This window comes from Herpailurus yagouaroundi, unplaced genomic scaffold (genome assembly GCF_014898765.1).
Source record: "Herpailurus yagouaroundi ecotype Mexico unplaced genomic scaffold, PumYag 162, whole genome shotgun sequence".
Classification (NCBI taxonomy): Eukaryota; Metazoa; Chordata; class Mammalia; order Carnivora; family Felidae; genus Herpailurus; species Herpailurus yagouaroundi.
Genome location: NW_024412403.1, coordinates 1,055,519 through 1,070,481, shown reverse-complemented (window position 1 = coordinate 1,070,481; position 14,963 = coordinate 1,055,519). Strand labels below are relative to the sequence as shown.

Below are 14,963 nucleotides of genomic sequence, written 5' to 3'. Positions count from 1 at the left end.
CGCGCCCCCCCCCCCCCCCCGCCTGCCCCGGAGATGAGTTGTTGCCCTCCACCACCCCCGCCCCGGCCCCGGAGATGAGTTCGGGTGTTACTCCTCGCACAGTGGGGCCTCTGAAGCTCCCTCTGGCTGAAGGCCTGCAGGGAAGGCAGGCTTGGTTGGGAGGCTGCAGCCTGCAGGAGGGCAGTTGGTGGGCCTGGGGGCTGTTGGGGTAGGTCAGAGGCCGAGCTCAGGCAGAGCTGATGCACTTGCTGGAGAATGGATCAGGAGGCTGGTGCAGAGGACTGGAGTGAGCACCTGAGGTGAGATGACCTTGGGATCGTCAGGGATCGGTCTTGGACTTAGAGCTAGACATCCTGGTTGCTTGTTCAGGTGGGCAGTCGATGCAGGAGCCCAGGGGAGAGGGCAGGACAGGGAAATGGATTTAGGGAATCCACTCGAGGGAGTGTGGTCAGTAGAGAAGAGCAGAGCTCCCCTGGGTCCAACCCCAGGAAGCCCGAAGCTGGAGCGCCTGTTGGGGTTGGTGCTCTGGCCCCAGGCCCTCCCTGTGTGCCCACCCTGCCCATACCCCCAGTGCCCTGCAAGCTGCCAGGAGCATGTGACCCAGACCCGACTGCCTGTCCCTGCCCAGCAGGTGGTGCAACCATTTTTGACATTTAGGTCTCCCTCTTGGGAGTTTGTGTGTTTTCACTTTCTTCTCCCGTGGCATTCAGGATTTGGAGGGAAATGTCTCCATGTGACCTGCACACGCCACTCCTGTGCCAGGTGCTGGCCTGTCTGCATGGCACACTCTCCCCTTCGCCTGCTGGACCATCTTTCCGTGTGCCGGATGTGCCATCTGTGTTTTCTTTGAAGTATTTGATCAGATAGGTAGGCCATTTGGAAATTATGTTGTTTGTTTTCTTGAGAGCTTGTTTGGAGGTTCTAGCAGGGGAACGCAGCTACTCGTATACCCTTGACCGAAGAACGATCCTCCTCTATCGGGGAAGGTGGTCCTCTTCGACCGAGCGCGCAGCTTCGGGAGGGACGCACTTGGAGCGGTGAGGGAGGAAGGGGGCCCCCACCTAGCCAGCCAGGTCAGCCGAATCAACCCTGGTGATCAGTGGGGTGACAGATGTTGCAGCCAGATCGCCCTCACATCCTATGTTGTTTGTTTTCTTACTGAGTTTTGAGAATTGCATGTATTCTGGGTGTAGTCCTTTGTGGGGTACGTGTTCTGCAGGTACTTTCTCCCAGTCTATAGCTTCACTTTCATTTTTATAAGTGTCTTTTGAAGATCAAAATTTTTAATTTTGATGACATCCAGTTTATCCATTTTTTACTTTTATACATCATGTCTTTTGTATCATACTTAAGAATTCTTTGTGAAACCAGGGGTCTGTAAGATTTTTTGCTATTCTTTCTTTCACAAGTTTTATAGTTGTGATCTAGTTTAAATAATTTTATACAGAATGGGAAGAAAATGTCGAGATCTTTTTTTTTTTTTTTTTTTTTTGTATATGGTATCTAGTTGTTTTAGCATCTTTTGTTAAAAAGTTTTTCCTTTCCCCATTCAATCACCTTGGAACCTTTGTCACAAATCAATTGGGCATGTATGTGTGTGTGTGTTTTCAAGGGTACCTGGGATTTGTTTTAATCAGGAATGGTAAGAAAGGCCGTCATGGAAATGACTGTCATGAGGAGGAAGTTTATACCCACAGGTCCCGAGAAACAGGAGGCAGGCTACTCGGGACCCACGAGGAGCCCCAGGGTCAGTGAGCGGGCAGAGGAGGTGAGGGGAAAATGGGCAGGAGTTTTCTTATGGTTTCCGTGGGAGGGCCAGGTGAGGCGGGGTCAGCCTTCAGAAGTTTGGCTAGCTCGAGTAATTTCAGCAGGCCCTAGGGCGTAGGGGCTGTCCCTGGTTGTGTGGTCCCTGGCCCCAGGGTATAGCTTTATGATAAATCTTGAAATAAGGCAGTATATTTCCATACACATTTTAGAAGCCACTTAGCCTATTCTGATTTCAATTGAGATTGTATTGATGGTAGATCACCGTTGTGCGATTGAGATCTGGTTGGATAGATGCACTAAGAGGGGACATCCCGAGCTTTGTTTCTGATCTGGGGGGCGTCCTGCCCCCTTGCACCCTAACGTGTGATGCTAGCTGTGTGGTGTGACCGCAGCTCCTCCGTCAGGTGCACCAAGTGCTCTTACAGTCTGGGTTTGCTGAGAATTCTTCTCATGAGTGATCATGAATTTTGCCAAATGCTTTTTCTGCGTCTATTGAGACAGTCACGTAGTTTTCCTTTTTATGTCTGTTTCTATAGTCCATCCATATAAACCAAAATCTGTGAAACTGACTTTTAAAAACGTATTAAACCAATTGCGTTTCTGGGTTGAAATCCATTTTGCTAGATTATGTGATTTGATATGCTAAAATTTAAGAATTTTTGCAACTATATTTATGAGAAATATTTTGTGTTTACTTTTAGTGTATTTTTCTGGTTTTGGTATCAAGTTAATACTTGCCTCATTGAATGAGTTGGGAAGTGTTGTCTCACATTCACCCTTCAGAATGAGTTAGTAAGGAATTTGTATTACTTCTTCCTCGAATACTTGGTAGAATTCACCACGGAAGCCATCTGGATGGGCTCATTTTTTGGTTGAAGGTTTTTAACTTGAATTCAATTTCTTGAATACATGTAGGTTATCTGTTACCTTCTCGAGTGAGTTTGGATAGCTTGATTCTTCTAAAAATTTGTTCCATCTATATTATTAAATTTATCGCCATGCAATAGATCCTAACATTCCCTTATTATATTCTGTGGTTTTTTTACTTATTGGCATGAAATTCACATAACATGCAATTAATCATTTTAAAGTGTACAATTCAGTGCATTCACAGTGTTGTGCAACTACCACCCGGTTTCAGACTTCTCCAAAACTTTTTTCTCATCCCTAAGAAATGTTCCACACTGATTAAGTAATCACTTCCCATTTCCTCTCTCCCCATCCATGAATCTGCTCTCTATCTCTATGGATTTACCTGCTCTGGGTATTTCATATAAACGGAATCATACAATATACGACCATTTCTTTCATTTAGCATAATGTTTTCAAGGTTCATCTGAGTTGTAGTGTGTATCATTACTTCATTTTTTTCAATGGCTGTCGAATATCCTGTTGTGTGGATATGTTACAAGTTGCTAATCAGTTCACGCATTGATGGACGCTTGATTGTTTCATATTTTGTGTCCTTCCTTCAGGGATCACTGTCCTGTGCTGCCTGTTGTCTCATGTCTCAAAACCCACAAACGCTTTGTCTCATGTCTTTTGTCTGTGTTTTCGTTGTCTGGCTGGAGAGTCGATTTGGTCTGTCTTCTTCTGCCTGGGCTGGAAGTGGACGCCTTCTGTCTGGGGTTTGTAATGTTCCTCCGGTCTTTAGTCATCCCTGCGTGGGCCTCGGGCTGCCCGTAAGAGCCTCTGGCGGAGCCACTTACCTCCACACTACGTCTTCGCACAGGCAGGGCGCCTTGTCCTGTCGTCCTTGTGAAGTGCTCTTCGGACTTGGAGCTGAGACTACATGGTGTTCCCGCCTGGGGTTCCCGCCTACACCCCACCACGGTCCTCTCCTTACCCCTCATGGGTCCAAGGGATTGGGAATCTACACTTTCTATCAGCTTTACGACCATGGGTCAGGGATTGGGGTCTAGGGCTCTGAGCATTTATTGGTATCTTAAGTTCCAAACTCAGTTTAGAATCTGACCTCTTTTATGGAATTTTTTTCTCTGGGAACTTTTAATAAGTTCCTTTGGTTTGGTAAAATTTGGCCTCTAAGGTGATAGATTATTCTTTGGGTTATTTTCTGTCTCTGATTTCCAATTATAAAAATGTTTTTAACCCGTTTACAGGGCTGTCTACAGAGAGAGATCCTCACATGGTTTCATGTAAGTAGTGCTTCTTACAATGCCTTTACACAGGTTATGTCTTTAAACTCAGTGATTCTTGCTACGTCAGTTGATTTTTAAAGTCTCGCTTGCGTATGAAGCCATGTGTCTTGCTGTCCTTCCTTGTGGCCAGGTTTCCTGTCACACAGGGGACCTGTGACAGGTCAAAGTACACCAACAGCGTCAGTGATTTGCATGATTTCTTTCTGGCTTTTGTAGAACCAAGATTTTAAAAGAAGCCGTTTTCTCCTTTTCTGCTAAACCCCTTTCACCAACTTAACCAAACTGTCCAGCAGGGGGCCTCAGGGCCGGTGGTGAGTGTGCGGTGCGGGACACATGCCTTGGTCCCACGCTCCACCAGTGCGGCCCAGCCGGGCAGGGACAAGTGTGTGCTGTGGCCACGGTGGTGTGTCCACGCTGTGTGGGCATCTCTTTGTGGCCTTGACTCCAGTTTTGCAAAACTTACCTTGAAATGATTCCTTTCAGATCCTTAAGATGTCTTTTTCTAAAGCTTATAAATGTTGTTTTCTATTAGTTTTCAGCAGGGAATTTGGTTTTTAGCAGTCTCATATGGAATCCTGATGTCATGACAGTAGCTAATATTTATGAAGTGCTTGGTTTGTGCCAGCTTTGCTGATTTGGATTCTTCCCGTCTAATTCCTCACTCCATCCTCACAGTGCCCTGTGGAGTAGTGCCCTCTGCTCACTTTCCAGGACTCAGCGATGTGACACCACTGTGTTGTCGGTGGTGAGACCAAGATTTGACCCTAGGCCGCTGACCTCATGAGCCTGAGTCCCTGCACGATGGTAGGATGAGCAGGAGGTGACTTGTTGATGTGATGCGGGCTCTGAGTTCAATGTCTGCCCTTTCTGGTGGTCTTGATGGTCTTTCTGGTGGTCTTGATGGCAGACCCAAGTAGCCACCCTGGAGTCCTGTGCTCAGCTGGTCAGAGAGCCAGACAGGCATAGCCCACCAAGCTTACAGAGCCTGTGGCCTGCAGCAGGGACCGTGATTCATCAACAGCCCCCCCAGAAGAGACGGTGGTGGTGGTGATAGAGGCAGTGGAGGTGGTGGTGGTGATGACGGTGGTGGTGGTGGGGAGGAGTCAGGAAACACATGTGCGTGAGTATCTAGGGCTAGGGCTAGAGGGTAACCGGAGTCCTAACTGATGTTAGAAGAGGAAAGTCCTTAATTAACAAATTGCTTGAACAAAGACCTTGTTTGCTCTTTCATTCATTCAGCAAATATTTGCAAAATGTGCCAGGCGCTCTTCTGAAATCCTAGCTTCCTTTAGCTCATATCTACGTGGGGTTTACAAAAAGAAATGTAGGAAGTAAACACGCCACGGTGTGTCAGGTGGTGACATCTGCCGTGGAGGACGTGAGGAGGAGCGGGAGTGTTTGGATAGGCCCACCTGGCAAGGGGCATCTGGGCAGAGCCTCGAAGGAGGGGCAGGAGTCAGCACCGCGGGTGCTGGAGCACGGAGGGCTCCGGGCCAAGGCGAGGGACGTGCTCGGGGTGCTCATGGAGCGTCGGAGAGGCCGGCGAGGCTGGAGCAGAGCGAGTGAGGGGGCAGGAGATGAGGTCAGAGAGCAACAGGGTGCACCTCAGGGGCCTGGTGGGTCACCTTGAGGCCAGTTGTCCCTCTGCAGGGTGTAGGGGCCGGGAGTCAGGTAGTCTTTTTTTCTTTGGGTGTTGGATTGGTAAATTAACGCCATTTTACCGCCCTCTTTTTAGAGGACGTCCAAATCCCTGCTGGCTTGGGACCATCTTTATAATTGTGCAAATCTGGATCTGATTTTCACAGACATCCCCAAGGGAAGGGCCGCTGGAATTCAGGCATATAAACAACGCCTTGTATGCGCTGGGACTGTTTCGCCTGGATTTGGTGTTGTCCAAATTTGTCCTCCTGGCGAATGGGGAACCTGGCCTGCAGTTCTGGAAATAAACCGGCAGGCTGGGGTGGGGTGGGCTGGCCCAGAGTTACCCACCCCGTCTCGTGCGCACAGCATCTCGGGCTCCCCGCTGGAGAAGGCCCGGGCAGCTGGGCTGAGAGGCCCAGACAAGCGGGGCAGCGGGGCCATCAGGACTGGGATTCCGGGGGTTCCCAGAGGCCTGCTTAAGTGAAGGCGGTGAGCTTTCCACAGGGCACCCGTGGCCTCTCCCGCAGGTGCGGAGGGAGCACTGAGCTGGTGGGAGCAGAAACGCCTCTGACTCCAGGGAGATCCTGGATCTCCTGATCAGGATCAGGATCAGGATCAGGATCAGGATCCTGACTCCAGGACCCCGGCCGGGTCCTGTGGCGCCTTCCCGCGGGGTTCCCGGGTGGTATGACGAGCCAGAACAGAGCTTCTCTGCAGTGCGTTTCCCAGGGGAGGTGGCAGCTTTGGAAGGACTTGGTTTTCCATTTGCACGTCTCTGAGAACTTTCCACACTTCCTTAGAGTGAGGGGAAGGACAGTCTTCACAGCGAAGCCGCTTCTGTGTGATGCCTGGGCTTTGCCGCGGCCGGGATCCCTGAAACCCCACTTTGTTTTGCACAGCCACTGAGTGACAGAGCCCGCTCCCCGCCAACTCAGAACTGGGCACTTAAGGAAATTAAGAAGCAATGAGAACAAAACAGTTGAAATTTTTATTTACTTTGAGGTCTTTTATTTTCTGTAATACCGACTTGGTTATTTGATTTATATAGGTTTTTCTTCTGTGCTGCCTTAAGATAACAATTCTCGCTATAGAATGAGAGGATTTGGCAAATATGAGAAAGAACTGGAAGGCTTACCTGCAGCAAGTACAGACAGGAGGACTGCAGATGAGCCCCCGACCGGGACACCTCCGTCAGGGGCCTCCTGCCCCGCCACGTCCTTCTTGGTGCCCCTTGTCGTCACCCCACAGACACCACTGCTTCCTTCCTGTCTCGGGTGTGCTGCGGGGAGGCGACTTAGCCCTGTGCGCTGGCCGAGGGACTGGGGTGGCCTCCGCGCCCTCGTGTCTCTTGTGTCGGAGGCAGTTCTTGTGCACCCACCTGGCCTTTCTTCTCAGCTTCCTCACTTCATCAGATTTCAGTCTCGGCTGACGGCCGGGCCTCACAGTTCGAGAAAACAGGCGCTTTGCTTTCCCTCCCGAAGCTGCAGTCCCGCCGTCCTGCCCTGCGCCTGGTCTCTCTGCCCTCTGGCTGCTCAGGGCTCTGCTCCTGCCTCAGTTAGGCTGCCTGTCTCCTGGGTCTCAGTTCCTTGTCCCTGGCAGCCACTTCTAGTAGCATCAACATGACTCGGTAACTCTCATCTTAAAATAAAAAAAAACCTCCTCCCTTGATTTTCAGCCAAAATGGCAGATTGGATTCACAGTGACCTGTGCTGCTTTTTAAGAACCACTAAAGTGACAGGTAAGATATTTTTAAAAGGAAGAGGCCACCAAGAGATTGAGAGGAGATGACAGAATCGGGGAACTTAGACAGCAGATGGACAAACAGAGGGACATAGCAGATCTGAAAACAGAAAGCTCGGGGGTGATCACACTTGTGCTGGGGGGCCCGGCGGGGAGATGGATTGCATGGCAGACAGCCCCCCCAAGTCTCAAGAATGACATTGCCATGTACTCTGAAAATGAGGAGGGCAGTAAAGATGGGGCTGAAATAGGAAATTGGTGGAAAGCTGGTTTAGGAAGCAAGCCAAACCAGGCCGGTTCTCGGCCCTCCTCCCCCACCCTGACTTGTCCCCTGGAGGGTGAACTGGGAGCCAGAGGGCGATGGAGGGGGCTGGTCCGCAGGGACGTGGGGCTGCGCTCCAGTGGGTCAGGGAGCACCGTGAGCCCAGCCTCCACCTTGCCGGCCCCTGGAACACTGAGAACCTGGGATGGCTTTGGGATGCTGGTGAGTGGAGCAGCCGCTCCGGTGGTGGAGCAAGAAGCGAGTGGCTTGCTTGGAGGTGGTCTGCGGCTGTGCTGGAGTGATCAGGAGGGGCTCATCCCCGGCTGAGCGGGTGGAGGCAGACCAGCAATGCAGACACAGAAAACTAAGCCAGTGAACGAGGCCCTCAGTCGCTCCAGGAAGCACACACCTCATGCAGAGGTCTGAGGGGTACAGGAGGCTCTGGAGCCTCCTGGGGTGGAGGGGGCCGAGGGCCAGGGAGGGGGATTGTCGAGTTTCCCAGTAGGAAGTTAGTAGAGGGCACGGAGGAGTAATGATCCGTTGGTGGAGATAAATACCAAAGAGGGTAAGAACCCAGAAAGATTGCCCACAGGGCCCGGGGCACAGGGACGGCAAGGGTCCTGTGCTCGTCGTCAGCTTTGTGGATTCTGTGGTTTTTAAAACTCTGTACATTTATAATGTGGCGCAAAGTAAAAATGAAACGGTTACATAGCAAATACCGTTATAAAAGCGTTACGAAGGCTGCCCCCCTCCCGTCTCTGCTCCTGCCAGGGCCCAGCTCCACTGCATGGCCATCTGGTCCTCCCCAGTGGGGCTTCATCCTCACCACCTGGCCAGCGTTCGCGGCCTCTGCCTCCCCGAATCCGGTAAAAATGTTTCTCCTTGGGAGCTGGAGCTCCGCAGCTCTAGACCTGTAGAGTGGCCCCTCCCGGTGGTGTGTCCTTTCTCAGGCTCCCCCGGCCCCCACTGTCCTGGTCCCGCGTGCTAGTCGAGTGTCGTCTCCTCTGTGTGCGAGCCCCTCTGTCACCTCCCTGTCCCAGTGCTCCGAGAGGGCCCTGCTGATGGTCGGTGCCCAGGGCTCCTGGGGACGAGACACTGCTGCAGACATTTGGTCCCTTTCATGCTGAACTTTGCCTCGGGGATTAAGATACACACACACTTCTGGGCCCTGCTTTTATTTTTTATCTTTATTATTTTCTTTCCCTGGGCCCACTTTTAAACTGAATGCCATCCTGCACGTTGTTCTGTGTAATCAAGTTTAAGAAAGAACATTTAAAAAAATTTTTTTAATGTTTGTTTTTATTTTTGAGAGAGACAGAGACAGAGCACAAGTGGGGGCAGGGCAGAGAGTGAGGGAAACAGTCCGAAGCAGGCTCCGGGCTCTGAGCTGTCAGCACAGAGCCCAATGCAGGGCTTGAACTCATGAACCGTGAGATCATGACTCGGGCAGAAGTCAGATGCTCAACTGACCGAGCCACCCAGGTACCCCTTAAGAACACTATTTGTAAAAGTTTACATAGTTCCCACTCTGTGGATGTACAGGTAATCCTTGATCTCACAGGGGTTAGGGTTGCTGACCGCCCACGCAGTCAAAAATCCACACGTAACTTTGACTCCTCCCGAACTTAACTGCTTACTGGTGACTGGAAGCCTTACTCATAACATAAACAGTCAATTAACACATATTTGTATGTTATATATGTTATGTACTGTATTCTTACAATAAAGTAAGCTAGAGAAAAGAAAATGTTACTAAGAAAATCGTAAGAGAAAATACATTTAGAGTACTATACGGTATTTATCAAAAAAATTCATGCACAGGTGGACCTGTGAGGTTCAAGCCTGTTCTTCAAGGAAAAGGGTCTTCAAGGAAAGGGTCAAGTGTAGGTATCAGTCATCCCCTTTTTGTTTAATATGGTTGGGTGTTCTTCACATCTGTCATGCTGTTGGTAGTAGTGGGGTGAGCACCCTTGTGCGTGAATCAGCTTTCCCTCTTCCTGAGGCAAGATTGCATTATCTGTCCACGTAGGATTCCTAGGTCACGGGAGAGACGCACTTCAAAAGAGGCATAATGTGTCATTGCCACTTGTGTCCTGCTGGCTGGGCCCCACCAGCACACCGTGTCCCCAAGAACACTGGAAGGGCGTGGTGCGATCGGACTCCGCTTCGCCACTGGCTGGTTTAGTCATCCTTCTCCGTAAACGTCCTGCCTTAGTGAAGGTGCCAGTGGGTGCCTCCCCGGGTGGGTCATTCGCCTTTTACTTGGGCACTGGTGTTTTGGGGCAGTTTGACATTTAGAAAACCCCTTCCTGGCCTTCAACGTGTCCTTACATTTTCTTTTCTGTTTTTACTTTTTGCATTGATTTGTGTAATCTGCTTGGGATTTAATTTGACGTATGTTATTAGGTGAAAGTGTAAGTTATTTTCTCTTACAAGTTTGAAAACACTGTTGAGAAATACTTCATTTTCCCAATGATTTGTGCTGCTACTTTTGTCCTAGAAGTATATCTCACATGCAGATATTGTATATATTCGTGTCTTTTTGCATTATCTAATTGATCTGTTAATTCTCACGCTGGTACAACTGTTTTCATTATTCTAGTTTTATGGTATATTTATCCGATAACCCCATTATTAAAAAAATATTTTAGCTATTCTTGGCTACTCACTTGCTAGATGAACTTTAGAATGACTTTCAAGTTAAGAAATTAATCACATTAGGAGGCGCCTGGGTGGCTCAGTCAGTTAAGTGTCCAACTCTTGATTTCAGCTCAGGTCATGATCTCATGGCCTGTGAGTTCTAACCCCACGTCCGGCTCTGTGCTGACAGCACGGAGCCTGCTTAGGATCCTCTCTCTCACCCTCTGCCCCTCCCCGGCTTGCGCTCTCTCTCTCTCTCTCTCTCTCTCTCTCTCTCTAAATAAATGCTTAAAAAACCATATTGGGATTTCTTTTCAAGTAGATCAAAGCTCTAATTTGAATTGAAAACAGTTGCTATTTACAGTATTCACTTCCTAATCTGGGAAGGCATTCTGTTTTTCCATGTGTTCCAAGTCTTCAGTTACTGTATGTAGCTTTCTTGCTGTAGATTTTCTCTTTTGAAATCTTTTCCAACTTATTTATGTTATCTGGTTATTGTAATTGGGATTTTTCTCATTTCACCTCTCTGATATTGAAGAGTGTATGGGGAAGCCCTCGATTCCAGTGTATTTGGACGTGGCCATGTGTCAAAGTGCTTTAGCTGCAATAGGTTTCTCAGCTGGGTTTGGACTTCTTCCTGACTTGGCCCAAAGGCTTTCCCTGCGAGGCGTGCTCGCTGTGGCTCCGGTCAGTGCTCTCTCTCCCGTGTTACAGAAGCTTGCTTCTGATGCTCTTCTGCAAGTTGTTTTTCAGGATCAAAAGTGAAAGTTGCATTTTACTCCATGTGTTCGTTGCTGCTGTTAAGATAGTCTTGTGATTTTTCTCCTTCCATCTCTTAATGTAGAGAATTCCACTGATGAAATTCCAAGCGTTGGCTGTTGGAATAAATCCTGGTAGATCTTACTGATACTTTTTAATACTCTTCCAATTGTAATACCCTCTCAGTATACCGATCATTCATAATTTTGTTCACAACCGAATTTCTCATTTTAATGCATGTTTTCTTTTTCTTTAGGTTTACACTGTTACCTTTCTAGTTTCTCAAATGCATCTTTTGTATATTTAACTTGTTTTCCAATGAATGCACTTAGGCTTTCAGAGTTCTTTCAAGATACTTTGAACTGCGCCCCACTGGTTTTGATATGACCTGTAATCATTCAGATGCCTGTCATTTCCAGGCTTCGTTCTGACATTTTGTAGGTGATTGATATTTCCCACCGTATGTTCTGTTGTTAACTTTCTACTTTGAACGCTTCACATTTAGAGAGTGCGGCCTCTCTGGATCCTTGAGGCCGGGCATGCGGGACGAGAGTCTGCGGGGCCGTGGTTGCCGTGTAGGAGCGGTGACCAGAGCTCGGCCGGGGCTGGTGGTCACGGGGCCAGCAACTCACGGGGGTGGGCTCACTCACACAGAGCGGGAGGGAGAGTGACGCCGAGCGGCCGGGGAGATGGAAACCGGGTGTACGGTGAGAAGAGGGCCTACGGCGTGGGGGCAGAATAACTTCTGTGTGGGACCCGAGGGAGAAATGCCCCAGGGGCTTTTGGGATCCTTGCTCGGAGCTGAGGGGAGGTCGTGGGGCTGGGCCCTGGGCGACAGTTGTGCCTGCGGGGCTGGGTGACCCACGGAGGTCAGGTTGTCTCTCCGTGTAGCCAGGCTGGGGGGTGGGCTGGGCCCCCGAAGCCCCCTGCCCCGGAGGATGTCCCGGCGGGGGCTCCAGGTGGCCTGCCATTCCGTGAGTGGTGTATCTCCTGTCGGGAGGACCTCCGGCTGAAACGGATGCACGTGTGTCCGGTGTGTCCTCAGGGAGGGGCAAGGGCACGATGAAGGCCAGCAACTGAACTTGCGGGGTTGGAAGGCCAGGTCAGGCTGGCTTGTGTCCGGGAGTGGGACCTCGTACCCAGTGGTGCTAAGCAGGAGCCGGCCTACCCGCGGTGGGGTGTGGTGGCCTGGCGCCTGCCGCAGGGGAGGCTGGGCCGGGGGGTCCCCTCAGGCAGCCCTGTGCTCGGTCACAGTTGTGGTCACGCAGGAGAGAGACGGGATTTGGGGGAGCGGCCAGCTGTCAGCCACCGGCACAGATGAGGACTGAGATCCTGGGGTCACCTGTATCATTGATGGGGGGGTGGTCCTAGCAGAAGGGGGTACTTGCTTCAAAGGTGCCTGTGTAGCTGCGTGCCGTTGAGTCTAGGAGGGAGCTAGATTTGGGGGTGCTTCCCACACTCACAGAGAGGGAGCTGCCACAGGCCCATCTCCCACACTAAGGTCCCAGTGTGTGCGGGGGTGGGGGGTAGGGAGGGGCGCCGTCTCGTTATGGAAATGTGGGCCTCACGAGCAGAGGAGAGGGACGCCGTGGAGGCGGTGGCTGCGTGCGGAAGGCTACCTCGCGTCCTCCCAGGGAGAGATGGGCGAGGGTGAGTGATGGGCTGGTAGCTGCGGAGGCCTCCCGCCGGCCTTCCCTTTCTGCCCTTCACATAAGGGCACGGGACGCCTCACTGAAGGGCTCTCATGGGAATCTGCGCCATGATGATGCGTGAGCTGCCCCACCGGGCCCACAAGGACCTCAAAGCACCTGTTTCTTGCTTCTGCCTCCGTCTGGCTTTCCTTTCTGATTTGGTCGAGTGGTTTTTATTCTGTGTCTTTTTCCTCTCGCGTGGATGTAGGAGAGTGCTGTCCTCCTGGAGGCGCGGACGCATTGCAGCCTGGCAGGAAGGGGCCGATTGCGTTTCACAAGATGACTCATTCATTCCTCCCTCTTTGCCACGTTGCCAGGCTGTCTGGCGGCCCCGCATGCAGAGACGGTGATGGATCTGGAGCGCTGTTATCACTGGTCCACGGTGACCAGGGATGGCGTGTGGGAGTGGCGGACCAGCCACCTCTCGGTATACGTTTAGACAAGTGGGAGTCAGCCTTTCTGGATGCTTCCTTAATAAATGTTCCTCGCGTTCAGTACAGACATGGGGCCTTTACTGTCTTTCTTTAGGCACGGTGGGCCAGGTGCGCCCAGGTGTGGTGAGCTGCGCTGCGCCTTCAGCTCGGGCTGAGGGCGGCCTGAGGTTTTCTCCCTGGGGGAATGTCGCGCCTGGTCCCAGGGGCCAAGGATGCTTCTACTTCTCGGGTTAAACAGATTCACTCTGCTTATTTCACGCCTCTGTGTTTTCTTTCTGAAACGCCGGCGGCTTTACGGGTTACACCATTCGATTTAGTGCGCGCTTGCTGCTTGTATCGCGGAGGCCGCCGTGTCTTTGGATGTGAAGGGTGCCCAGCGGTACACTCCAGTGACAGCTGGAAAGGGGCTTTCCGTGTGGGCCGCTGCCTTTTCTGAGTGCTCCGGCTGCTTCGCTCTCGCAGGGCAGAAGAAGGTGACCCTATGGTTTTGTTCTCCCCCTGACTGAGGAAATGGGTTTTTTCTTACACGCTTGTCTCCCGGCTGTGCTTCACAGCAAGCCGGTAGGAGCCTGCGTCTCACCAGCACTGCATCCCCCCGCCCCGTCTTTGCAGAGCCTGGGCCTCGGGCCAGATCTTGTGGGGCTGGCGGCAGCTGGAGAACAGCTGCTACCGGGGCACAGCTCCCAGCTCACCCCTGTGTCAGTTTGGCAGAGCAGGGGCGGAAGTCACGGGAGAACTTTCTGGCAGGAGGCCTCTGGGCCGGTGGAGTCAGGCCGGGGATCCAGAGGCTGCGTTCTGTTTCCAGTTCCTCTCCCAAATCGCCCTGTGACCTTGGCTAGGTCACCGTCCCTGTCTGCACTGCTTCTCCATCCGTGAGACTGCATTTCCTCACCTGTTCCGGCCTGGTCTCGGAGCAGGAGCAGGGGCAGAGAGGCGGCAGGGATGGGAGGCTAAGGCTGGTTAAGTTTCTACCGGAGGGCGAGGCACGCTGCTGTCTTTCCAGGAATACGGGAGTGCACGAAAAGATGGCTTCCATGATCATTGCTTTGTTCCAGGGGGAAGTCGGAAGGTCCTCATTCAGTCCCCGTAAAGCTCCAAGGTCTTCGATTATCCTATTTTATGAGCCAGGAATCTCTAGTCAGCTCCAGAGCACAGGGTCAAGTCTAGAGCTCCTGTTCCAGAACCTCCTCCTAACCTCTTCACTTCATTGCTGTTCAGTTGTGAAAAGTTCAGATTTCAAGTACTCATGACCAAATCGCTTTCAGGAAATTGGACTGTTTCCATTTTCACAAGCGGTTTTGGCGTAGCCACGGTAATACTGCTTCGGCACCACATGTGGTTTCCTTTTTCCAGGTGGAGGAGGGAGGAGAGTACAGTAAGGTTGGGGCGACGTGTCCGTGGATCTGGTGGGGCAGAAAAGCAAAGTCGCTGGGTATTGGACAGCTTGAAGTGAGAGGGAGGGAGCGGGGTGGCTGCCGGTGACTCTGAAAGCCGGTGTAGGAGAGAGCCGTCTGTTGCCACCGGGGGCGATCGGGCGTGCTGCGGGTGAGCAGGAGCTGGCAAAGAGGCAGGTGTGGAGACTGAAGACTGCCTAGGCCCCGGAGTCCTCCCCAGAGCTTGTGTGCAGAGGAGGGGAGAGGCCCCGGTGCTAACGCCAGGAACTTCGCCCCCGGCTCACACGCTCCACCTGTCCGTGGCCCCGCGACGTCTTCCCTGGTCTTCCACGGTGTTCTCCCCGGTGCAGGTGCCAGACCCAGTCTGTGGCAGGCTTGCACTTGTTGCTGTGAGTCCCTGGTCTCTAACTGGTACATTTGTGCAACCTTCCCGTCACTTTTGTGGCATTGACGTGGTGAAGAGCACGGCCCCTTTC

At 51.6% G+C, this 14,963-nt stretch overlaps 1 protein-coding gene across 4 annotated transcripts in view; it reads left to right on the top strand.

Moving 5' to 3' along the window:
* The window catches only part of PCBP3 (poly(rC) binding protein 3), a 268,457-nt gene that overhangs the window by 82,959 nt on the left and 170,535 nt on the right, over positions 1 to 14,963 (top strand). For 3 of the 4 annotated variants that reach the window (XM_040483713.1, XM_040483721.1, XM_040483712.1), the window contains one exon: positions 3,888 to 3,923. The exons of the other annotated variant lie outside the window; for it this stretch is intronic. The gene's annotated coding sequence lies outside the window, so the exon portion shown is untranslated. The remainder of the gene's footprint in view (positions 1 to 3,887; positions 3,924 to 14,963) is intronic. 4 annotated transcript variants of the gene reach the window in all.